A 24,673-nucleotide genomic window follows, 5' to 3' on the forward strand; every position below is an offset into this window, starting at 1 on the left:
TCACTTCCTTAGAACAGGTGGTAAAACAATTACAGATGTGCAGCTGTTCTATGCCATCAAATTCTCCCTGGAAAAGCCAGAGGTGATTGTTACGCAAAAAATGTGTTTTATCTCCACAGAATATATTTAATAAAACTGTGAGGTATGTAAATTTGCCAGCCAGAGGTAGAGGCATTTTAAAATTTGACTAGTTTTGTTTATATTAAGAAATTACACTTATTGTGTAAATCATATAAATCATAAGTTAGCATAATAGAAACATCTCTGTAATAAAAAGCTGTCATTCTATTACCACATAGCTTTATTTCTATGAGACTTTATTAGCATTGAATATCAAGCAGGCCAGGAGATGTAATATATTGCCTGATGTGGTATTGTGGAATGGAAAACATACTCCATGAATATGAAAACTCTATTTCCATACATAAAAATAGTTCTATAAATGTGTCTGATAACACAAACATGGTGGCTGTCATATTTTTCTTAGCATACCTCATACTGCATATATCTGTAATTATAATGCATTCAAAATATATCTTTGCTATTTAGGACATAAAATGATAAATGTATGCAGGGACCTACCATAGACATAGCAATAAAAAAGATGTCATGGAAAAGGGTGGTGGGAAGAATGGGGGGAAAAACAGAATCTGGGAAAGGGAAAGCAAGAAACAAAAGGAGAAAGTAAAACATTACTGGTTGTTCACTTCTTTGAAGCCTAAATATCACTCCTGAGGTTGGTGTATGATGGTCCTTGCAAAAATAAAAAGAGACCTTAGTAAATGAGTGGAAACTCTCCCGATGTCACTCAGTAAGCTTGAGTTTGAATTCAGTCCCTCCGATTATGATCCCCTTGTCCATTTCTTATTATAGTTTCTTGGAGAAGAAATGGGAGGAGAGGGCAGGGAAACTGGATGAACACACTTGGTGGCCAGCACTCTCAGCTTCCTCCAGAGGCTCCCACTGGCGTCTAGTTCATGCATGAGAATTCTGCATACTTTTATGTTTGTAGAGGAATTTGGAAACAATAGCAGTAATTTGTCCAAGCATCCTGTTTTCTATGAGTTTGTATTCTCATCCGTATGGCAAAACCCACTATTCAAAAACACTAAAAAATGGCAAATATTTCATTATGAGTGAAATAAGATCCTTGTGTAGCTGGAAGATGTTGGTGAGGTTGCTTGATAAAGACGGAAGGAAGTGAGACTTGACTTAGGTCCTGAAACATGGGCAATGGTTGGTGATAGGAGGGGAGAGAGAAGGGATTATAGATGAGGGAGAGTCTCTCTAGTTCTCGGAACCCAGATTTTGTCACTCAATAGCACTTCCTGTAAGTTTCACTGGGAAAGGTTTCTCTCTTGAACAGAGAGAATAGAGATGGGAATTAGCAGTGTTTATGTAGCAATTGAGAGAAAAGCTTGATTAAGGAGGGAATGTTAAGAAATAGTGAACAACCAAATTGCCTCTGTATAAAATATTTGGAGCAGATCATCCAGGGTCATCCACTATTGAGAACGCATCTGGAAAAAAAAGGCCCAGTGCTTTACAAGAAAGCCATTTTGAATTGTTAAAATAAGTATATTAACACGATTTGATGAGCACTTTGTGTTATGAAAGGCTTTCTTACATGTAGACAAAGTAAGTCGAGGGCCCATCATCTCCATAGAGGCTCTTGGATAACGCTCTCTATAAGTCCAACCCCAGTTTCCAAAGTTTTCACCATACCAATGCTGTCCTCTGATTTCACCCTCATTTGGGTCACACTTTTCTGTTGGTGTAATACAGGGGTGAACAGCACAGACACTGGGGTTAAACTTTCTGAGTATAAATTTCAGCTTGGACACTAATAGTGTGACTTTGGGCACTTACTGAATCGTGTGTGTCTCCCTTTCCTCATATGGATGTAAAGATAATCACAGGTCAACAGACAGCGTTGAGGGCTAAGTGAGACAGCACAGGTAAGTGTTGACCCCAGGCCGTCCACAGCACAAATACTTGTTGAATATGAGTTGTTTCCTTTAAAACTGGCACAAGCATTTTTACATTATATAGTATTTAAACTCAGTTTTTGTTTCCTCTTATGTCATAAACTTTTTACAGAGCTTATTGACACAGTATTTTTCTTTCCCTTCAATTTTCCACAGACTAAAAAGGAGGAAGAAGAGCTTTCTCTGGAAATGAAATCAAGCAGCTTTCCTTGTATTGAAAGGTAAATTGCCTTTTCAGCCTCATTTTATACTGCTCAATATAGGAAATTAGAGAGTTAATGAGATGCCACAAGCTTCCATATTCTCTCCCACTGCACAGAAAGCTGTGTCTTCTCTGCCAATCAGGTAATCTTAATTTATTGGCATTTGGGATTCAGCAAGATACAAAAAGTAACTCTGCATGCCAACTCTACCAAAATTTCTAAAAGAAGTTAGTAGGAGTACTCATATATATGGCTTTCTTTTTTTTTTTTTTTTTTTGCCTAGGGCCATGTATGACTGCTAGTTTTTTTAGGACTCTCCGGAACTTCAATCGTTGAAGATTAATTACACCCACCCAGTTTAAAAGGCAGGGTAGTGATATGATTAAGAGATGGGTACTGGAATTGCACTTTAAAGGTTCACGTTTTGGTGACTACCCTCACTAATGTGTGACATGAACATTATGAGCCCACAATTTTCTTATCTGGGAATTTTGAAAGTATCTAAAATTTGAGGGCTGACAAAAGATTAACACAGCACAAAAATGGGTCTACTCTGATGTCTGGCACATATACACACACATTCATACATATACATAAGTCGTTCAGTAGATGTAATTGTTACTGCTAAAGCCATATTCTAGGCACTGTGAGCTAGGCAGAGAGCTTGGGTTCCAGGAAGACAAAAGTTGTATAAAAAGTCACAATGAGATGGGTGAGAGGCAGGTTATATACATTTTGCTAAGAGCGTAGAAGAGAAGAACAGGCAAAACAACATCTATTAACAGAAGCCCTCACATGTACTAGGCACTGCACAACCCCTTATAAAGTTGGTATTGTTATTGCTTTTGTGCAGGTGAGCAAACTGAAGCTCTAAGAGATAAAAGTTACTTTTCTGAACTCCACAACTCAAAAATAAGCCAAAATTCATTTAGCCACGGAATCTATGCTTTTCATACTTCACCATACTTTATTTATTTATTCTTGGTAGAGGGGTTAGTCAAAGCTTCACAGCCCTACAGAAAGTATCTTTTGAACGTAGCTTGCACGGTCATTACATTGCCAAAAGAGAGGAAACAGGGCTGAATTTCCAAATTGTATATTTGTACGTTTACATACACCACTTTAAAAGGAAATCCATTTGTCTATCAAGAGATACTTCGATTGCTTCCATATCTTGATCTCCTTTTTTTTCTGGTAATGTTATGTTATTGTTTGGAATCTGAAATTATCTCTTTCCTTGTAAGGCTTATAAATTGTTTATTGAGAGAATGCATGAGAGGAGGTCATGGATCCAGTAGAAAGACAGAAATCCTGGTGAAATTAGTTTTGAGAGTGAGCTTTCAAAGCAATGGTGATTTTTAGAATGTTCAAGAGACAATGAATGCAGAGAACAAGAAAATAAACCGGTGACATTTATTCCTTTATGTTTGATTCAGCAAGTATGTCTGAAATATCTGCTCTGAATCAAGCACTCTTTTAAAATTTTAAGTTGTATAAACTAATGATCAATGGAGGAAATGTAATGAAATGAAAGAAAAGATTGGAGCAGAGATGAGGAGGGAAGACAGAGAAGAATGCATACACAGGAAAGATATAAAGATGGGCGAACGTTGAGAATGTTGAATGTTGAGAGAAAGTAGAGTGTTAAATATTGGATGTGTCATAACATGAAGACGCAAAAGGCCAGAATTCCAGCATTAATCTTGTAAGAGCTAGCTCTGTGATTTCAAAGTGGTACAGAGAGTGTCAATCAATTTTGTGTTTTGTTCATTGTCACCTCCAAATAGATATATTTTATCTGGAATAGAAGTGTAGCCCAGTGGGTCAAGGGATTTGGGTTTTATTTTCTTAAGCTTTTACTTGTATAGGTGAGTTTTGCAAACTTGTGCACTTTAATCACATATAATGCGAGTAGAAATGTGCCTGAATTTTCAAGGCTGAACAGCTGGGACATTTGGACTTCTCATACCAAGGGTGACATTCCTCATTTCCCAGGGTGCGTGATGCTGTCCCGAATCTCACGGGACAGTGACATTCCTGAGTGTGCCCAGAAACATGAAAAATACACCTTCCTAAGGGACAAAATGCTTTTAGTACTGTTGCTCTGAGGAGGAGGCTGCTCTCTCACTGAGTGAATGAACATGGTATGCTGCCTGATTCACTTATGACAAAAACAGCCATTTAATTCATATTCAGTTAACCATTAGCTTCAATAATAGTGATGGCACTGACTTTGCAGCATGACTAGCACTGACAATACCTAAGATGGAGCGCTGTAAATATCACTGCTGGGAGATTCCTCCAACAGCTGTTGGGTCCTACTGGAGATGTCTATTTCCTCAAGGGAGAGCTTCCTGACAGTTGTACAATGCTTCTATGTTTGGAGAACAGAGACTGGATTTCCTTAGGAAATTGCAATAGAAATCATTGTAGTTCTCTGGCAGTGGTATAAAATGTATAGACACTTATAATTTCACATTCAAATTTGAAAGTGAAAGGCACTCTCTCTCTCTCTTTGAAATCCATTATTTCAGTGGGAGCTCTCCCAAGTAAATAACAAATGTTATTTTTCTATAAATAGATAGCATTCAAACACTTGGCTTAAATACCGCAAGGTTCTGTACTCTATCCTTTGGGACAACCAAAGTCAGGTTATGTGTCTTCCATCTTTATGCAGCATCTTCTCTGAATTGTACTTTATTAATTTCTACAGGCTTGTGGTTACTTTAGTAAACTTTGTAATCATCTCTCCTTGATATAATTTAATAAAAAGCACTATTGTATTTATGGAAACAAACTCATTTATTTTCCAGTGATCTCGATACTGAGATCTACTAAAGTGACCTCAGTGTGGCCATTCAAAATAGGAAGATATATCTGTAAGATTGTTAATGTTACTTTTATTTTAGATGGAACACTGCCTGATAAGGCAAGCCATTACATGCATGTTGCATACATACATACATATTACCTACATGTTAAGCAGAGCTGTTGTAGGTAGAGATTCTGAGTGACAATCAGAAAGTAGGATTATACACTACAAAATACAGAAAACCTCTTTTTTTCTTAATGGCACAAGCAGAATTTGGTGCAAAATGCATCATTTTTCTCAGTTGTCCTCGTATATTTCTAGATGGCTTTGTGAACATACTTTCGGTAGTGTCTGACCAATCCAAAATCTAGGGCTATTTTTGTTCTCTAGGACCTGCTCACTTTAACTTGTTTGACTGAGTAGTGTCCTGACATGGAAGATTTGTATTGGGTCTGTGCCTGACCCCTGACCACAGCACCCTGGAGTGTACTGGACATTGACTCATCATGTTTTGGACTTTGGAATTAAGACATGGGGACAGTTGAACTAGTCTTTGGAGTGTGTAGATTGTCATGACCTTAAAATATCAAAATCCCTGCTTCTTTAATAAAATGGGTCTTTCAGGTATGACTTGAGAACCTTTATATGCAGTTGGTCTTTCTGAAAGGTTGTATGAGACATCGCCTTAGAACTTTCTAAGGTCTTAACAATTCTAGGTATATTTTCATCCTGGAATTGATCTTGGTCCAGAGTATGTTTCTTATTTTGAGAATCCGTTACAATTTGAAAAGGCCATTCTAGGAACTTCAAATATCCTTCAAAATATACTTGAACATTAAATAGTTTATTCTTTTAGTCCATCTCTGCCTTGGCTTATTTTATTACAGACAAAGGCAGATGGCACGTGCCTATGTTCCATCTGGAGCTATTCTTCAGTAACTCCTCAAGTTCATTACATACATTTTATACTTCCCATATCACTTGAGGTAACATTTTTTTCTGAATTTTCTGTAACTTTACAAATTCTCTTTATTTTCTAGATCTTTTTATAGTATTTTTTTCTCAGTCTTGTAAGCCTTGATCTAACAAAGTTCTTCTGGCTTTTACCAACGATCTCTTCAAGGCTTCGCATGTATCTGCTTGATACCAAAGCCAATGCCACGTGTCCTAAGTTTTGATTATATACAGCATGGTATAGCATATTATAATATAGTACTCCAGATATATGCAATACACTATAGTATAGCACTGTATTTATGAATTCTAAATTTCCATTTGCTTGTTATTATTGGTGAACAAACTATCCCAGTAGTGAGTGGCATGAAGCAACCACTTTACTATGCTCATGGAGTCTGTGAATCTGAAAAATTGACTAGGTACAACATGGGTGGCTTGTTTCTGCTTCATGATGTCAGGGGCCCTAGTTGGTCAGACTTAATGGTTGAGGGCTAGAAATATTCAAGGCATCTTGATTCACATGTTTGGATGTTGACTAGGATCTCAGCTGAGTTTTTAATAAGAGCATGCACAAACGGTCTCTCCATGTAACATGGAGACCTCAGGAAAGTTGGACTCCTTAGTTGGTATTAAAAGCAAGGTTTTTTGTTTAGAATTCCATTGACTTGTATAACATAGACATTGAAGTTACATAATGTCATTTCCATTGTACTCTATTGGCCACAGCTGTTACAAACCCAATCAGATCTAAGAAAAAGTGCTATATTCCCAATCATTAAATTGGAAGAGTATCAAGGCAACATGGTAAAACAAGTGAGATGGGAAATGTTGTTTTATCTATCTTTGGAAGATAAAACATTAACTAACACAACACTACATTGTATGGTAACATTCTAATATTAAAAAGGCAGGTAATACATTATAAAGTAACATACATTTTTTCACACTATCCTACATAAATCAATTTTAATGTTGAATGAAAAAATAACATTACCTCTAAACATGACTTTTTAAATTACTACCCATTTTTCTACCACTGTTCTAGATCAACTCACTCATTTTTCATAAGAGTAAGGTGAGTTGCAGAGAAGCAAAAGGACTGGATCCTGGTTACGTAGTACATTTTTTATAGCTCAGAGATTAAAATCCACATTTTAATTAGCATCAGTGCTCCTTCCATTAAGGTAAATTGCTTCTTACCTGAGCTACTTATTAGAATGTTTGCATGATACAAAGTATTTTTCAACCACTTTGTAAATAAAGATTCCAAAATAATTTCATATTAGTAAGCATAAAGAACTGTAACTAAAAAGTGAAGAGCAACTTCATTTGAATGAACAATTTAAGTTAATCTTCTTTTCAAAGAAAATCATGACTGACTAGTTTTTAAGATACATGTTGATTTATTCTAAGGGCAGTAAAGAATTAGAACTCTCCGTTTTAGAAAACAGATTGAATTTAAAAAAATAAATTGCCATAAAATATTCAGATGTCAAGAAAAACTTTAATAATAAAACTATTCTTAGGTATCTATGATGAGAAAAGGCATATATGTCAAGATGTCATTTAGTTTTATTGAATCTTTTAAAAATTAATACAGAAAAAAGTACCAATTGGCTGTTAAGTTTTATGGTTAGAAAGCGAAGTTAGTGGTTCTAAAATTAAGAAAAAGGAATTAAACTGACAGGATCAGATTATTTCTATCATCACCTTTGACATTCAACATTAGTCAGACATCTCATAGAGCATAGGTTTTTGAATGAAAAGACTTGGTTAAGGGCAAAGAAAATTACTTAAGATAAAATATAAATAGTATATGAACAAACAAAAAATCTAGTCTCAACAAATATTTACTGAGCCCTTATGATGTCAACCATTACTATTAATAAAACACAATTTAAAGCTTTATTGAATTGTCGCTTGGCTAGCAAAATGACAAAATAAGTATGAAACACACACGTAGTTATTTTTTCTAAAGCTATTGCAATAAAATTGATATAAAATAATACTGGAATGAAACTAATAAAAGAGGAAACCTCTTGTATTAACCACTTATCATCTATCAGTTCTATCAATCAATTTATTAATTAATCTATCAATAGATCTGTCTATATACAGATGGTCCCTAACTTAGGAATTCTTCATTTTACTATGGTGAAAAAGTGATAGGCATTCAGTATACTCTTTGACTTATTATGGGGTTATTTTCTGATAAACCTCTATTGTAAATTGAAAATATCATTATTGTTTATCTGGACATAACTCTATCTTAGGTGGAGAGGCATCTGTATACTTATCCATACACATTAAATGTGCCAATGGAACTTTACATACTTATCTTCCTTTAGGAAATTTATTATCAGGAAAAGGCTCAAAAGGAAATAAAAAGTTATAATTGTGAATATTATTAAGATGGCATTAAAAAGATAAGTTATGTGTGTATGTGCATACAAAATCAAACTAAATGAAAATGCTAAGATACTAATTAATAAATTTTAGAGCATAATCATGAAGTGAAAAAGGTAATTTTTATATAGAACAAAATTAGAAGGCAGTTCACAAAATTGAAAATGCTTGAGTAGTGTGTGCTTGGAGTGACAGGTATTTTTAAATTCTCCTTAATTCCATTGTTATTCTAATATAAAGTTAACATTAAATCGTGAAAAAAATTTGAGACATTTGTGGGGAAGAATGTTGCTTGCTTTTTGGGAGAACAACTAGAAACTAGCTCTCTGTTTGAAGATCAAATGAAGCTCATGTAGAGGCATAGAACTGCAGCCATTTAGTCACCATGAGTGACTTTAACCTGTCAGATGAAGATGATACTATGGAAAGATGAGTGTGGGAATAAACATTAACTAGTTATTTTTATGCCACTTTATTAAAATAAGATTGAAAAGTGGCAAATATCTATATGTGGAACACCGAGAAAAATTTTAGTTTACTTTTAATGCAGTGGTTTACATTTATCTATTCCATGCTCAGGAGCAGATGCAGATTTATAGAATTAAAATAAGCAGGTAACCACCTACTGTCACCTCTAGTACTTGTGCTTAATTCAATCAGCTTTTGACATTTCCCTGACAATGGGAGTTAGCTTAAGAATATGCTGGTCAACAAATTAAGCCAATAAGACATGAGGAAGGTTTCCTGAAAGATATCTGACCTCTGATGTCTTCTCATGCTTTGCTTCTTAATTTGCTGCAATACCACCAAGTATTCCTCACCCAAGAAATGAGCCTTGGCTGTGTCAATTCAGGTCAAACCAATTTGAGGGGTGTTCTTAATTCTTTTTCCTGCAGTACTGTTCTTCAAAGGCAAGTTCTTCTTTCCTGATGGTCCATTATTATTCGGCTGAGTGTGATTCTACTCCTCTCTTTTGGACTGGCCCTTGGTATTTTTGTCTCCTAGCTGTCTCTTTCCAATTTGTGTCAGATATAACCTTATTTAGTAATTCTAAAACTAGACTCCATTTTCCTTAGCTGATTAAATTTAATGCTGTCACTTAGGTCTTATGCCTGCAAATTTCATTTCATTGGTCTGGGGCATAAACTGGACATAAGGATGTTTAAGCACTCAACATTGAGAACTACTAGCCCACTGGAACCATCTGCTTTAATTTTCTACAGATAGAGTTTTCTTCTCCAGTTGGGGAATCCTCCACAATCTGGGAGATTTGTACTTCAGGAGTAGTAGTCAAATGGGATGGAATTTGATTTTGTTCTTAATGCCGCAACAGAAATCATGATTGGCATGCACACTGGTGGAGATGTTCAAGAAAGTTTTACATATACAAATAGACAAATAAATATATAGGCCCATAAATGCTACAGGAAGGAGTACATCAATCTTTAGTTTCAATAGTTGCACAGCAATTTTAATATATTTTTAAAATTCCATCTTTATAAATAACTCCAAAACTTGTGATTTCTTTCCCATTATTGTAAAGGAGCAAACTAATTTTCTTACTCTTAATTTTCAGCCCTTATGATTGACAACACCATTCATTCAGATAACCAAGCCTGAAAACTGTGTGCCATCTTCATGCTCCCTTTTTTCACTCTTTCCCATAAAGTCAATCACTAAGTCTTGTTGATTATATCTTCTTTGTAAAACTAGAATATATATTATTTTTTCCCACTGCCAAGGCTTTTCTCATTCTACCTACAGTTAAAATAGTATCTCTATTGTCTTCAATCTCTGGTAGATACATCTCAAATCTCTCTCTCACATAGCCTGCAAGTTTCATTTTTCTCATGCAATTTAAAAAAAAATTAATTTGTTACTCTTCTGCTTAGACAGCTTTGTTGCTTCCCCTGTAACATTTCCGTAGAAAATTGAAACCATTTCTTTTATTCATAGAAAGTTTAGAGTCTGACTCATTTTTGAAACTTCAGCCTCACTGCCTAATCCTCTCCCACATAAACTTTTGTGTCTAGACACATCAGCAAGCAACAGTGCCCTTCATAAGGATGACTTTTTAAAGCAAAGTTTTCTTCTTGGGTCTTTACCAAGCTAAATGTAGAAAGCGGCATCTTTGCAATTTATAAAGAATAAAAAAGTTGCCATCTTTCAGGAAAGGTGACAACAGCTGAGGGTCCCTGGGTTGGATTTGAAGCTATCTATGTCAGGGAAAAGAAGTGCTCCTTCCTTGGGCCTTTGACAGTTGTGGCAACTTTCAGCATTGCATGTACAGAGCCAGACGCTGCTTTCATCTGCTTGGCAGAGGGGAAAGAGACTCTGGAAGGGCTGCCAAGTTTTCAACAGAGGGGCTTTCAGTTCCAGAGCAGGGACCCTTAAGGACCAGTAGGCCCAGCTCCCCAACTTCACGCCCAAGGACTTGGCAGGCACTGAGCTGTCCTCATTAAAATCCAGTTTGGATCATGGCACTCTTTCATTCCTACCCAGCTGTAGCCAAGTGGAAAAAAAAAAATAGAAGAAAAACCAGATAATAGAGGATCACACACACACATTGCAAACCAAAAATGTAAACTGGAATTAGGCAAAACATCAAATTTGATTTTAATAGTTGTCAGAATGCTATGCAGGTAGCTCCATGCCTCTGGAGCCTTCCTTTAATCATCTGGTTTCATTCTTTTTTTTCTTGCTGCCCTAATTATTCCTGCTTTTAATATCCCCCCACTGGCTCTAATTTAACTTTTCTGTAGTTTCTGTAGCTTGTTTGCCAGGCAGGTTCCCTTTCACTTTCAAAGCCCAGCTCAATTCTTGTGTCCAGGCAGTAAAGGTTATCAGGGAAGTTTGTCAGATCCCTGCTTCCTCTGGAGTTTCTGTCACCCTTGCGCTGTGATTTCTGTGATTAGTCAATATGAGCTCAGTCCCAAAGAGGGGCTCTGTTTTTCAAGATTAGAGAGGCTGATGCTCTGCACACATTTTCTTCCTTGTTCCTTTCTCTCCTCATTCTCCCCTAACTGAAATGCACTTTCATCACGTTTGATTTCAAAAAATCTGTTTAATGTTCTACTGAGTCTTCTGTGGTCCTTACACTACGGTAGGAAATATCTGTAGCAAGCTCTGGGGTGCTGGATCAGCTGCTTAGGTCTTTCAAAAAGTGAAAGTTACTTTTATTATTGGCACAGTGCTAGTTTTCTACTTGTTTACATCCATTATAATGACCCAATCACAATGTGATTGCTAAGGTCATGAAAGGTGTTCTGTTATAAAAACTACGTTTTTTAGGTTGCATGTTCTTCAAGTGAAATCTTCCAAGGTGTGAAATTTTAATGGGAAGCATCTCACAAATGAGCCTATCATTCTTTAGGAGAGTTGAAAACAACATCTTTGGGGAAATGTTGAGTTTCAAATGAGAAATAAACAATATATTGCAGGTTTTTTTGAAGGAAATATTCATTCATTTATTAATTCAAAGGATATGTATTAAGTGCTCCAGTGGCAGGTACAGCAGTAGGTGTTAAAATTAGAGACTGTGAAATCATTCCTTTCAAGATACTCACAAGAAATTTGGAAAGAGACATGTAAAGACATCATTACAATGTGGTGAGACTAAAATAGCACCAAGTAGATGAAAATTTCACAGTATAGGCAGGTAGGAGAGATCATCAGTTGACTGGAAATTTGGTGGGAATCCTGAAAAGATAAGAAACAGATGGAAACAGATGGGAGCAAAGAAATCATAGTCTCAAATAGATTTTAGAGAAGCTTGGTACAGTATGAGGATTTGTGTGGGTGAACGCTAGACTTGTAGTTAAGAGATTGAAAAGTTAGAGGCAATAACACATATTCTGTTATTAAAAGAGGAGTTACATATAGAGTAGCAAATATGCAAGAGCCATTGAGTTTTCCTGTGACCAGTATATTGAATGTGAGCCTTGGAACTAGAGCAGCAAGATAGTGTCCCTGAGGGCAAATGATTCCAAGGTACGGTGAATCTTTTCACATAAAAGGAAAAATGGCTGGTAGAACTACCCCCACCTACAATAAATCTACAATCACGTTATTAGCACATATTGGAATACAGTGAATACCCTATGAATGTTAAAAAAAAAAGGGGGGGAGGGATTAAAACAGGAATTTCAACAGTATCTGCCAAAACAAAACATTAAGAGCAATAGTAGCACCAGATATAAAAAAGTAATTTAAAGGATATTAAATGAGAAGATAGGGTATTTTAATTTGATAAAAATTCAACCCACAATGAAGACATAATATTATAGACTTCAACAACTTCAACAAATCAGAAACAATTCTAAGAAAAAAAAGTATATTTCTTTCTAACATACCACCTTAAAAATTCAATAGGTTAGGCAGAACAAAAATAAGATGTAGAAAATGTAAATGATTCAACAGAATTTACTCATATACACATATAAATATCTATACATAAATGTGTATAAATATATCTATATATTTGTACTTATAAACAAATTATGAACCATATGGAATCATATATCATTAGTTTCTAAACCAAAAAATACAATGTACTTTTCAATACATATGAAATATTACCTGAAATATCTATCAAGTATATTCCACTAACAATAAATAAATTCTAAGGAGCAGGAAAACATAGCAAAAGAACATGCTACGGAAGCATGGAGGAGAGATAAATATGGCCAAAAAAGGTTGTGAAGGGCTACATAGAGAAGGAGATTTGAAGGCTGAAAGACTAAGGCCAATGAATTCCAGGGCAAGGGGCATTCTAGCACACAGAATGGTTTGGAAAGAATTGTCTTATTCAGAGATTTTTTTGGCACTAAAGCAACTCAAATTCATTCAAATAAGCTATGACAACAAGTGATAATTATTGGAAATAGAAAGGAATCATTCTGTGGAAATTTTGCCAGTGCACAAAGGCAAACCTCCTATAGTCTGGAAACAGACTGTCAGATTGGCCAGGGATTAAGACTATCCCTCTCTTTATCTCTGATTTTGTCCTTGTGTTCTTCTCTTGCCCACTTCATCTTTTTATCTCACTACATTTTTTTTTTCTATTTTCTGGTCTGTGTTGATCTGTTTCATTTTTCTCTTTTTTTCTGAGTGCTTTCTCTGGTTCTCTTTGCAGAAAAATAGCCCATAAGTCTTAGGAGGTCCCTCGAGATAAACATATCCCCAGAAAAAAATAGCATTCCTCAGTTTCAATTTCACATTTCTGAAAGAGAATCAGATTTGTTTAATTTGGGTCAAGGGCTTATTCTAGTTCAAGAGAGTGCAGAGGCTCAGATGGAAAACTATAGCCTCCTACTTATTTAGCAGATTCTATGAAGACAATTTGAGAAGATATTCAGAAGTGTAAGTGAGAGGATGACAGTAAATGTGGTTGAAAATGGAAGCAAAAATAAAATCACTGAAGATCTTGGTTTCCGAACATCCCCCTACTCTCAGATGGCAGGTGAAAGAGAATACCTCAACAATTTTAAGCAAAATATAGCATGCCCAGGAGCTTGGAAATGGAGTGATGGCACTAGAAACTGAGAAATTGAAAGCATGCAAAACAGTAGGGAATGGAAAGAAAGAATCATTAAAGAGAACATTTTTCAGTCCCCTAGTTTAGAGTTGTGCAAATGCCCAGCACTCATTGGTCTGAATTATCTAATAATAGCACTTTGACCTTTCTCCTTGAGCCCTTGTAAGTCTCTAAATGTCTACAAGATGAAAGTAAAATTATGGTCTTTCAATCTGAAAGTTTAGATTAAAAAATGTGAATAGGCTGATATTTGAATAGCTGGATCAACTATTCATATTTCTGGTTATAAACTTTGATTATTACCCCTTGAATTTGAACTAGTTTATTTTTCTGGAATAATAAAATTAATAGAAAAGTCAGTTTCAGGCCGGGCGCGGTGGCTCACGCCTGTAATCCCAGCACTTTGGGAGGCCGAGGCGGGCGGATCATGAGGTCAGGAGATCGAGACCATCCTGGCTAACATGGTGAAACCCCGTCTCTACTAAAAATACAAAAAAATTAGCCGGGCGTGGTGATGGGCATCTGTAGTCTCAGCTACTCAGGAGGCTGAGGCAGGAGAATGGCGTGAATCCAGGAAGCGGAGCTTGCAGTGAGCCGAGATTGCACCACTGCCCTCCAGCCTGGGCAACAGAGCGAAACTCTGTCTCAAAAAAAAAAAAAAGTCAGTTTCAAAACAAACTAAAACATAATTTTAAAAATGGCTCTTAAAAGCCTACATTTGCCTCTGGTATGCCCATTTTAAACTTTCTAAATCACAATTTTATAATTAAAGATAAATAATGAGCTTTCCAACTATATTTATCTAAATCAACTCTTCCTGTCCCCCGAGTTATGAATATCATTGATACACATCCAATCTGATGGTAAGCCCCATTTGAAATACTAATTTTGTTGCATGTTTGAGCAGGGACATGCAAATTACTACATCCCCATGAAACACACTCCTTTTCCGGGCAGTTCTGACCTAACGGCATTCTTCTTTTTTTTTTTTTTTTTTTTTTTTTTTGAGATGGAGTCTTGCCCTCTCGCCCAGGCTGGAGTGCAGTGGTGCAATCTCGGCTCACTGCAACCTCTGCCTCCAGGGTTTGAGCAATTCTCCTGCTTCAGCCTGCTGAGTAGCTGGGATTGCAGGTGCCCGCCACCATGTCCGGCTAATTTTTGTACCTTTAGTAGAGACGGGATTTCACCATGTTGACTAGGCTGGTCTCAGACTTCTGATCTCGGGTGATCCACCCTCATTGGCCTCCCACAGTGCTGGGATTACAGGTGTGAGCCACCGTGCCCAGCTGTCATTCTTCCTTCTATTGAACCAAAGTCAGTATTTCTATAAAATATAGAAAAAAAATCCTGAATAATATATAAATATTGATATGTATGAATTATATTGTTATATATTTACAATAACAATAATGGTAGTTTTTGATTTTTTTTTTTTTAGCTATAAGAGCTGAGTCTACTTACCATGTAGTCTGTACTCTCAGATTTCCACTCCTCTACTACTCATTGACTTTGACTATTCCATTGTAGTTTTTTCCCCAACATTTCCTCCCATGATGCAAATAGTCCTGTTAAGGACATCACTGTGATATTTTAGTTTACCCCTTCAAGTCAGATGCTCTGAAACCAATAAAATTGCAACTGCACATTTAAGTTTGATTCCATGATCTATTGAGTTCTTTTGCTTAATAGCCCAATAACTTTTCCAGTTCCAAGATTCTGTGATTCCATAAGACCAGTAGTGTCCCTTTAGTGCCCCCTTGACATGGCTTCATTCTCAACATGGAACACTCATTACTCCATGTTATGTAAACATAACACCATGTCAGAAAACATCAGTTGTTGCCTTTCCACAGATATGGATAACAGCTGTTTGTCTGACAACATAGATGAGTTAGTGCCCTGTGTGACTTCAGAGCCCTAAAACAGCTTTTTGTCTTCAGCATAAAGATAACCCTTCACTCTTTGAAGACTCAGATTACAAAATTTCATAAGGTGAAGATAGTCAGACTTCAGAATGATGATAATTTTGAAACATTGTATTTTCCTTTCCTGGCCTGTTGGGTCAAAACCATCTGGTAATTTGCTTCTCTATGCTGTTACTTCTTGAGTTAGCTTCAGAGAGTTTCTGTGTGGTCAATTATTTTTATTTTCTATTTAACTCTCAGGCTATACATGTTTGTTATCTTTTTATGGCTGCATAATGCTTCTGATTCATCTACCAGAACTTTAGCATATGATATGAACATGTTCTCTCATAACATGTTCATAGGGTCAGATAAATGTTGGCTGAATAATTTTCTTTTGTATGATGATTACAGAAAAAATCCTAGCTCATCAGTCTTTATCCATTTTCAGGGAGACTGTCCCTCAAAGTTCTGTGCTTAAAGATTAAAGACCTACCGTTTTTATTTGCAGAGAAAATAAAGCTTGGAGAATTTGTTTAACTGACACATTAGAGGGAGATACATCAACATCAATAACAAAAGAAAATGCAGACATCAACATCTATTAAAATCAATTTTAATAAAAAACTATCTTCAAAAGGATTTTTCTTTTACTTTCCTTATTTTATTTTCCACTCTTACTTCATACAGGATCATTTTCATCAACAGCCAATTATACTATGCATGCAATTATTTCATGCTTCTATGTTTTTGCCTCACTCATTCCCATTGCCTGGAATGTCCTTCTCATTTTGCCAAACGAGGTCTAGCTGCCTTTTAGAACTTTCTCTAATATCCGCCTTTTTTCACTGAACCTCAAAACATGAATAAATTTATAAATATGTGTAACTTCATTTTTTCTTTTTTTTTTTTTTTTTGAGACGGAGTCTTGCTCTTCTGCCCAGGCTGGACTGCAGTGGCGCTATCTCGGCTCACTGCAAGCTCCACCTCCCGGGTTCACGCCATTCTCCTGCCTCAGCCTCCGAGTAGCTGGGACTACAGGCGCCTGCCACCACGCCCGGCTAATTTTTTCTATTTTTAGTAGAGACGGGGTTTCACCATGTTAGCCAGGGTGGTCTGGATCTCCTGACCTCGTGATCCGACCGCCTCGGCCTCACAAAGTGCTGGGATTACAGGCGTGAGCCACCGCGCCCGGCCAAAATATGTGTAACCTCTATAAACAAGTATATATGTCTTCTGTGTTCCTCTGAGCAACACAGGTGAGCAAACTGTGTTGCTCAGGGGTCAAATGTGTTATGCTAACCAAGGGTACAGTACTGACCAGGAGATATTCAGGCTTTGCTCTTAAGACCTTATGCTGTGATGGAGACAGATCAAGAAGCAAGCAAAGAAAAATGAATCAAACAATTGCAAATTGTGGTATTTAAAAAAAAGTTTAAAAGATTAATATAGATCATAAAAGAGATAATGAATTTTTGGAAGCACAGTGATAAACATTAACATTGAGAGACAGAGAGTAGCCAGGTGAAGGGGGGCATGGTTGATGGTAGTGGTGGAGATCATCCAGGTGGAGAATAGAGCTTCACATATTAAAGAAACTGGAACAAGATGGGTATGGTGTGAGCAGTATAAGCAAAGAATATTGAGGCAGGTTGAGTTTAGAGGCCTAGGCAGGCTCATTCAGAGCCTTTTGATGGGCAAACATTTTGTTTCGCTATTTTGGGGGAAGTTACTAAAACCTTTAATGTATGCCTCACTTTGTTTTGATATAAAATTAATATAAAGTAGTCAGATCTTCAGCATCCAGCTAGATTAGTTGTGGAGGTTGTAAACTATTGGTACCACTATCTAAAACAAAATATAGATTACACGCATATTGTATGTTTAGAAAGTTAACCCTTCCAGAACATTCCCTTGGACTTGTTTCCAATTTTCCCCTTGTCCACTAACTTCCATCTCCCTCATAGCAACCACAATTCTGATTTTTCTTATTACTAGTTTTGTTTCATTTGGATTTCAATGAAATAGAATCATACAATATGAGTGTAATCTAATTTTTACACATTAAAAATATCACACTTATGTACAGAAAGGTGCAACTTTACTAAGTAAAATTTAGGGTATACCATTCAGAGTACAACTTCAACTGTTCAGATGTATAATTGTGTACACACATCTACACACATGGCACACTAAATTAACATGGTAGTCAACAGAGAACTGTACAGATTTGAGATCACTTTTATGAAAGTTTCTGAAACTTGCTCATGTATCATATGGAGTGTTTGAAAGAAAGGGAGGAACTTTAATGTCTCCATTGATATTCTGCATGGAAAACTGAGTAGATGATAGGCAGGTCATGGTAATGCAAATCAAAAGATAAATTCTGGGAAGTTGTGTTTGAGATACATATGGGATTATTCCAGGGCTATAGAAAGTTTAGATATAAAAATATCATAATCACCGAGAATTCTTGCCTAAATGTATAAATCTAGTAGTGATTAGTATAAGAATAGTGATTAATTCCTTGGGAACTATTAGGTCGGTGTAAAAGTAATTGCTGTTTTGCCATTACTTTCAATTGGCAAGAAACGCAATTACTTTTGCACCAAACTAGTAATAACTTTATTGGGAGCAGGTGGTGGCAGGAGTATAATAAAGTGACTATGACCAAACCCTGAGCAAACCCAATTTACAGCAACCACAGACATCACAGGAAAATAATGGGGGAAAAACCATAGAATTAAAAAAGCAGAGTGGTAAGCTTCAGTCCAAATACAATATTTCAAATTGAAAAGAGTACCTTATTTTTTTGAGAGCTAATGAAAAGTCCATTATGATGAGAACAGAGAAAGCCATTCTTTGCCAGTGTGGAAGGCATGAATGACTTTAATGAGTACAGCTTCAGTGGAATAGTATAACCAAAACTGAATCAGAATGGGCTGAAGAGTGAGAGGGATATAAGCAGATGAAGATAGCTTGTATAGACAATAGTTTTGAGAAAATGGACCAGGACAGAGAGCAGAGAAGATTCATGGCTGAAACGACGTCACAGATTTAATTTCTGGATTGTACTTAACCAGTGAGCAGATGATTGGTGGTCTGAACATATAAAACAGAATGGATAAGAAACCAGAGGGGTAAAAATGTGTTTTTTTGGGAAAATATTTGCCATCTATTTTGATCAGAGAATAGACATGTGGTTGGTAGTAACTGGAAATAAGGCAGAAAAGACTAAGTTCATACTTGGCAACACTATAGAAAGCAATATATATATATATGTGTGTGTGTGTGTGTGTTGGTGTGTGTATATACATAAAATATCTGTTATGCTAATTGCTGATATATATCATATATACTAATTATGTATTGATTGCTGATATATATGTCACACATAAATATCTGTTACACTAATTGCTGATATATATATATATATATATGTAAATATCAGCAATTAGTGTAACAGATTAGATGGGCCTGTGGCCCTCTCCCTTGAAAAGCACATCTCTCCTTTAAAATGTTCATATTTGGTTCTTTGTGAGTTTCTATTCCAGGGAATCTGTTCTTCTCTGTCCTTTTTCTTATTATATACTCTAGGTTTCCTGTATAACTGATCTGAATAAAATCCTGCTGAAAGAACAGATTGCAAATGCCACCTTTAGCAGCACCAAACTCTCTAAGATTTGCAAAATTTCTATTTTCTGGTGACCAGCCAGAATGTATTTTATAAGTCTCCATCTTGATGAACAACAACTAATTTCTACTTCCCTTAGAAGAACAATTCTGTTCCTGAGGGCAGGTATTAGAGCCAACATTGAGGGGAGCCCGGTATCTCAGAAGAAAAGAATTCCTTGCTAATTGTGGGCGTCTTTGCCGGAATAGCACTGTGCAATTGTGATAGGGGCCACAGAAATAAGAAAGCAAGGCTTTGTAATTCCCTAAACTTCAGGATTGAGCTACATCAGAGATTAAGGAAATTGCAGTAAATTTTATCAAAGTTTCTAAGCAGTGATGCAGTCAAGAGTTAATAAATTCATAGACTTGAGTTTTTGGTATGGCTAAATTTAATTATATGGTACATACAAGCATTCAATTTTATGAAGGTGAAAATAGGATACCTTGCAATAAAATGAACATTGGCATCAAAGTGTTCAAATTTGCAGATTTAATGTGCTTCAAAATAGCTTCATTTTATCACCATTCAACTGCAAAAAAAATCAAACTCATCTAGGAATTAATATCTAATATAGAGAATGACAACGTGAAGCTTCCTTTTCTATTTCAGAAGGCATGGGAAATAAATGGGTGTAAGAATGATCATGTGAAATTTATTTGGTGACAGTTAACAGCCTCTCCCCAAGTGGTCTTTAAAATAAATAGATACACATCATTTAAGGTCTCTCTAGATTGAGAGAAGAGAGGTGCTAAATTACAAGAGAAACAACTCACTTTCCAGGCCTCTGACCTTCCTCCTCCTACCTCCCTCACGTTCTAACCTGTTTCTCTAATACCTGAAGCTCCAATTTTACCATATGCTCAAATAAACAGCACACAATCTTTGAAAATTGTTGAGTAGCAATCTATGTATGATCCAAAATAACATAACAAGCATATACAATATTTAAGACAAAATTTCCAATTTTACACCAGATTGAGAGGAAATTTACTGATACCTAGTTGGATGTGGCTAAGCAGAGCTCGTGAAGATTTCTTGATTATCCAGTTTTTTTCAATCGACGCAGACGGCCAAATCAAAGTTTCAGGCCAAATAAAATTTATCTTGAAGCCTCATTGCTTCACTGAAATTAACAGGATTAACCAGATAATTGGCAAAACTTTGTTTCCGTTTGTGGGATGTGAAATGGATTCAGGTGACACTGCTCTCCCAGGTGTATATTAGACACAGCTGGGATGCCATCTGTGGTCCTCATTACCTTGTTATGTGGGTTACGGAAGCAGAATCTTTTCTGAGGAAGCATGGCATCGTTTTAAAGAACATATTTGTATCAGACTGTTTGGGGTTCCACTATTTATTGTAAGTCCTTGTGCAAGATTCGTAAGCCCTTTGGTCTTAGTTTCCTCCTCTCAAAAATAGGAGGAAATAATTGTGCAAACCTAATAGGGCTGCTGTGACAGTAAAAGGTATCATCATTTGTAAACCATGTGATATAATGTTTTAGATGCAGTCAACTCCCAATGTATGTTGTTGTTGTTGATATATACTCCTTGTTACTATTGCATTAATATTAATACACCTGTGAATTCTAAGCTTTGTCACAGATTCCCAAGTTCCCCACTAATGATGGATGAGTGATTTGGGGGTACCCAAAGCATAAACCAGTGGACTATTTTGTTGAGTGGCCATTGGCTAATTCAGAAGAGTAAGTTAATAATTTTAAAATGAAATTAAATATTAACATTATGTAACTTGGGCAATTCTCTAAGTGTTTTTTTTCTTATTAAAAAAGGTGTACAAGTCCAGTTAGCACTTCAGAAAAGGTGGATAAAACCTATTCCATATTTTACCAGTTTGGGTTGGGATAGATCCTATTCTCTCTCTCTCCCCACACACACATACATACACACACACACACACACACACACACACACACACACTCTCACACTCACACACTCTTAAGCTTAACAATATATTATGGACATCTTCCCCATCATTATACATTTCACTCTTGAACAACACAGAAGTTAGGGGCACCAATCTCCCATGCAGTTGAAAATCTATGTATAATTTTTGACTCCCCCGAAACTTAACTACTAATAGCCTACCATTGACCAGAACCCTTACCAATAACAGTCAATTAACAAATATTTTGTATGTTATATGTATTATATACTGTAGTTTTATAATAAAATAAGCTGGAGAATATAAAATGTTATTAAGGAAATCAAAAGTAAAAGAAAATATATTTACTATTCCTTTAGTGGAAATCCATAATCATAAGTCTTTATCTTCATTGTCTTCCTATTGAGTAGGCCAAGGAGGAGGAAGAAGAGGCAGGGTTTGTTTGTTTGTTTGTTTTTTGCTGTCTTAGGGGTGGCAGAGGGAGAAGAAAGTCCGCATGTAAGTGGACCCACACAGTTGAAACCTGTGTTGCCCAGGAGTCAACTGTAAACATACACACACACAAACACATACACACACAAACTTATCAATATATTATGGACATCTTTCTGATCATTATATATTCTTCTATAATAGATGTTTAATTTTTAACAGATAACAGAAATAAATATAGCAATTTTGACAGGAAACAATGTGGAGCGCTATGTTGAAAACAAAAATCGTTGTCAGCTTTCTACCATTTTATTTTCAGACTAGAGAGATCAAAGAAGAACTCATAATATACCTTGGCGAGGACCACTCCATGAGCATCTTCTATCCCTTTGTGTTTATTCCTGCTTTACGTGTTTGACAGAGAGGCATGAGTCTCTCTGATGTTGACTCTTTCAAGAAACACACCCATTCCTTCAATTAATTTATGAGTTATTCAGGACCTTGTAACAATTATTAATTCTGTTAATGCTAGATCTTGATTTTTATTTATATGTTTATCACATTCCCATTCAAATTAATGTTCATTTTCAAGCTATAAAGATAAAAAAACTCCGGGCTTTCTGACTTATTGAAGATGAAAGGCCGTATATATGAACTATCTATGGAGAGTTGTTTTCTTGCTAGCAACACTTACTATCTCTGCCTTATCCATCCCTTCTCTGACTTTGGCTTAAGGATAATGCTTTTTCCTCCTCCTGGAGATTCTACTTTGTTACCTCCGCTTTTCCTGATGCATCCAGTAAGACCCACAGATTACAAACCAAACTGTGTGTGTTTTTTTTTTTTCAGCACAAATCTATTCATTTGTTTTTCACAATTGAGGAAATATGAATATACAATATCCACACTACATAAGCAAGTTTCAAATACACCTACATGTGTATCTGAAATGGATCTGGAAAGCAAACAGGGTAATGCTGAAAGAAAATCTGTTTCTACTGAGGATTAATGAACACATATTTGACGAGTATTTGACCACAATTGCTATGTCATATGGAGATTTTGCAGGATACATTAATAATCAAGAAGTGTTACAGGATTTTTTTTCTCTTTAGAATCATTCCCTTTATATTTTGAATTAAGGCTTGAAATTTTCTTTGTAGTAATGCAAAATATTTAGACTTTTAAAAATTTGCCTTTAATTTGAGAAATGTAAATCTGAAATTCTAGGTGTTCCTGAATTGTGATGTTATTGACAATATAGTTACTGTAATTCCAATGGTCAATTGAAGTTAAAACCTAGGGAATAAAAAATAAACTGAATTTATGTCCTCTAGATGGTAAATAGTCTTTGATATATTTCATAAAGGGAAGAATTTACAGTACTGAAGAATATACTGCACATAATATAGAACTATCTGTTGCTTTCATAGTTTAGAAATTCGGGGCTCAGGGAAGTCCAGTGATTTGCCAAATATTACTCTGCCTTTTAAACCACAGCTGAGTTTCAGTTCTGTTTTCTACTATGTGTCTATGGGGTTTTTATTTGTCTCCATCCTATGATTGAACTAGTATTTGTTAATAGTTAATATTTAAGTAAAAACTCAACATCTACATGGATCTAGAGGGGAATTAAGGAGTTGCTGTCATTGGTGTCAACATTTTAGTGGAGCAGGGCATTCTTGGCATTGTCCCAGATCAGTTCAAGAGCTCCAGCTTGTTCCATGTGGTCCTTCTTTGGACAGGTAAACATCTCTGTTTCACCCCGCCTGCATCATCTTATCTTACCAGATTGTCATGAGGATATCACGAGGTGGCTTAATAGCTCAATAGAGGTATGAGGCTGGGGGTTCAAGAAGTAGGAGAAAAAAAACATACAGCTGTCAATACAGTAGTATCCCTGCATACCTACTATAATATAATAGCTATCATGCTAAAGACAAAACATACCACATGCTGGAAAGTATATGGAGCAACAGAAACTCTTATGCATTGCTTTCAGGAGGCGGAGTGGGTAGCTGTATATATAACTGGTATAACTACTTTAGAAGGGCATTTGGCAATATCTACCAAAGGTGAACATTTGCATCCTATAGAACTTTTAAATGCAGCCATAAGGTTAAAGCCAAAATAAATGGCAGAGAAAACAAAGTACTAAAACATTCACAACAGAAATACAAAGAACAGGCCTAACCTAAACACTAATAACATACCTTCAGAAGTGAAGTGTGTCATTAGTTTGTGACACATTCACACACTGAATTGCTATACAGCAATGATAATCAAAAGTCTCTGACACACAATATGCACAAATTTTGAAACAACGTTGAGCAAAATAGACCAAAGAGCATATCGTAGGTTTCACTTACGTAAAGTTCAAACACACACATTTATCTATGACGGTAGAAATCAGTACGGTGATTATCATTGGCGACAGTGGAATGGATAATAAATGGAGGAGACATGAACCGTCTGAAGGCAGGTAGTTGTCTTTTAGTTAAATTGGAGTGCGGATTAAAAGGTGCATTTCCTTTGAAAATTCATTAAGTGATTACATTATGACTTCTGCACCATTTTTTTTTTTAATTTGGGAAAGTATTTTTTAAATGTCTTCACACTTTAATTTATTTAAAAGCTAAGTGACTGTTTAAAGCAACAATAATAACTATGGATTGTGTGGTTAATAAAATTTCTAACAAAAACATCACAATGCAGCTATGCTTATTCTCTATGCTTATTTGGACAACATTAGCTCTATTTGTACTACACGAAGAAGTATTCGTTAATCTATTTTCCATTTCTATATTTCATGCTCTGGATTTAAAGTTACAATTCACTCTTTTAACTGATTTCT

General features: G+C 35.9%; 1 long non-coding RNA gene across 1 annotated transcript in view; it reads right to left on the reverse strand.

Moving 5' to 3' along the window:
* Positions 1-2,445: 2,445 nt before the first annotated feature.
* The window catches only part of LOC117976248 (uncharacterized), a 42,352-nt gene continuing 20,124 nt past the window's right edge, over positions 2,446-24,673 (reverse strand). The window contains exons 2-3 of the long non-coding RNA XR_004666869.3: positions 15,067-15,226; positions 2,446-12,065 (exon numbers count right to left, since the gene is read on the reverse strand). This is a non-coding gene — a long non-coding RNA (uncharacterized LOC117976248). The remainder of the gene's footprint in view (positions 12,066-15,066; positions 15,227-24,673) is intronic.

Source organism: Pan paniscus, chromosome 18 (genome assembly GCF_029289425.2).
Source record: "Pan paniscus chromosome 18, NHGRI_mPanPan1-v2.0_pri, whole genome shotgun sequence".
Classification (NCBI taxonomy): Eukaryota; Metazoa; Chordata; class Mammalia; order Primates; family Hominidae; genus Pan; species Pan paniscus.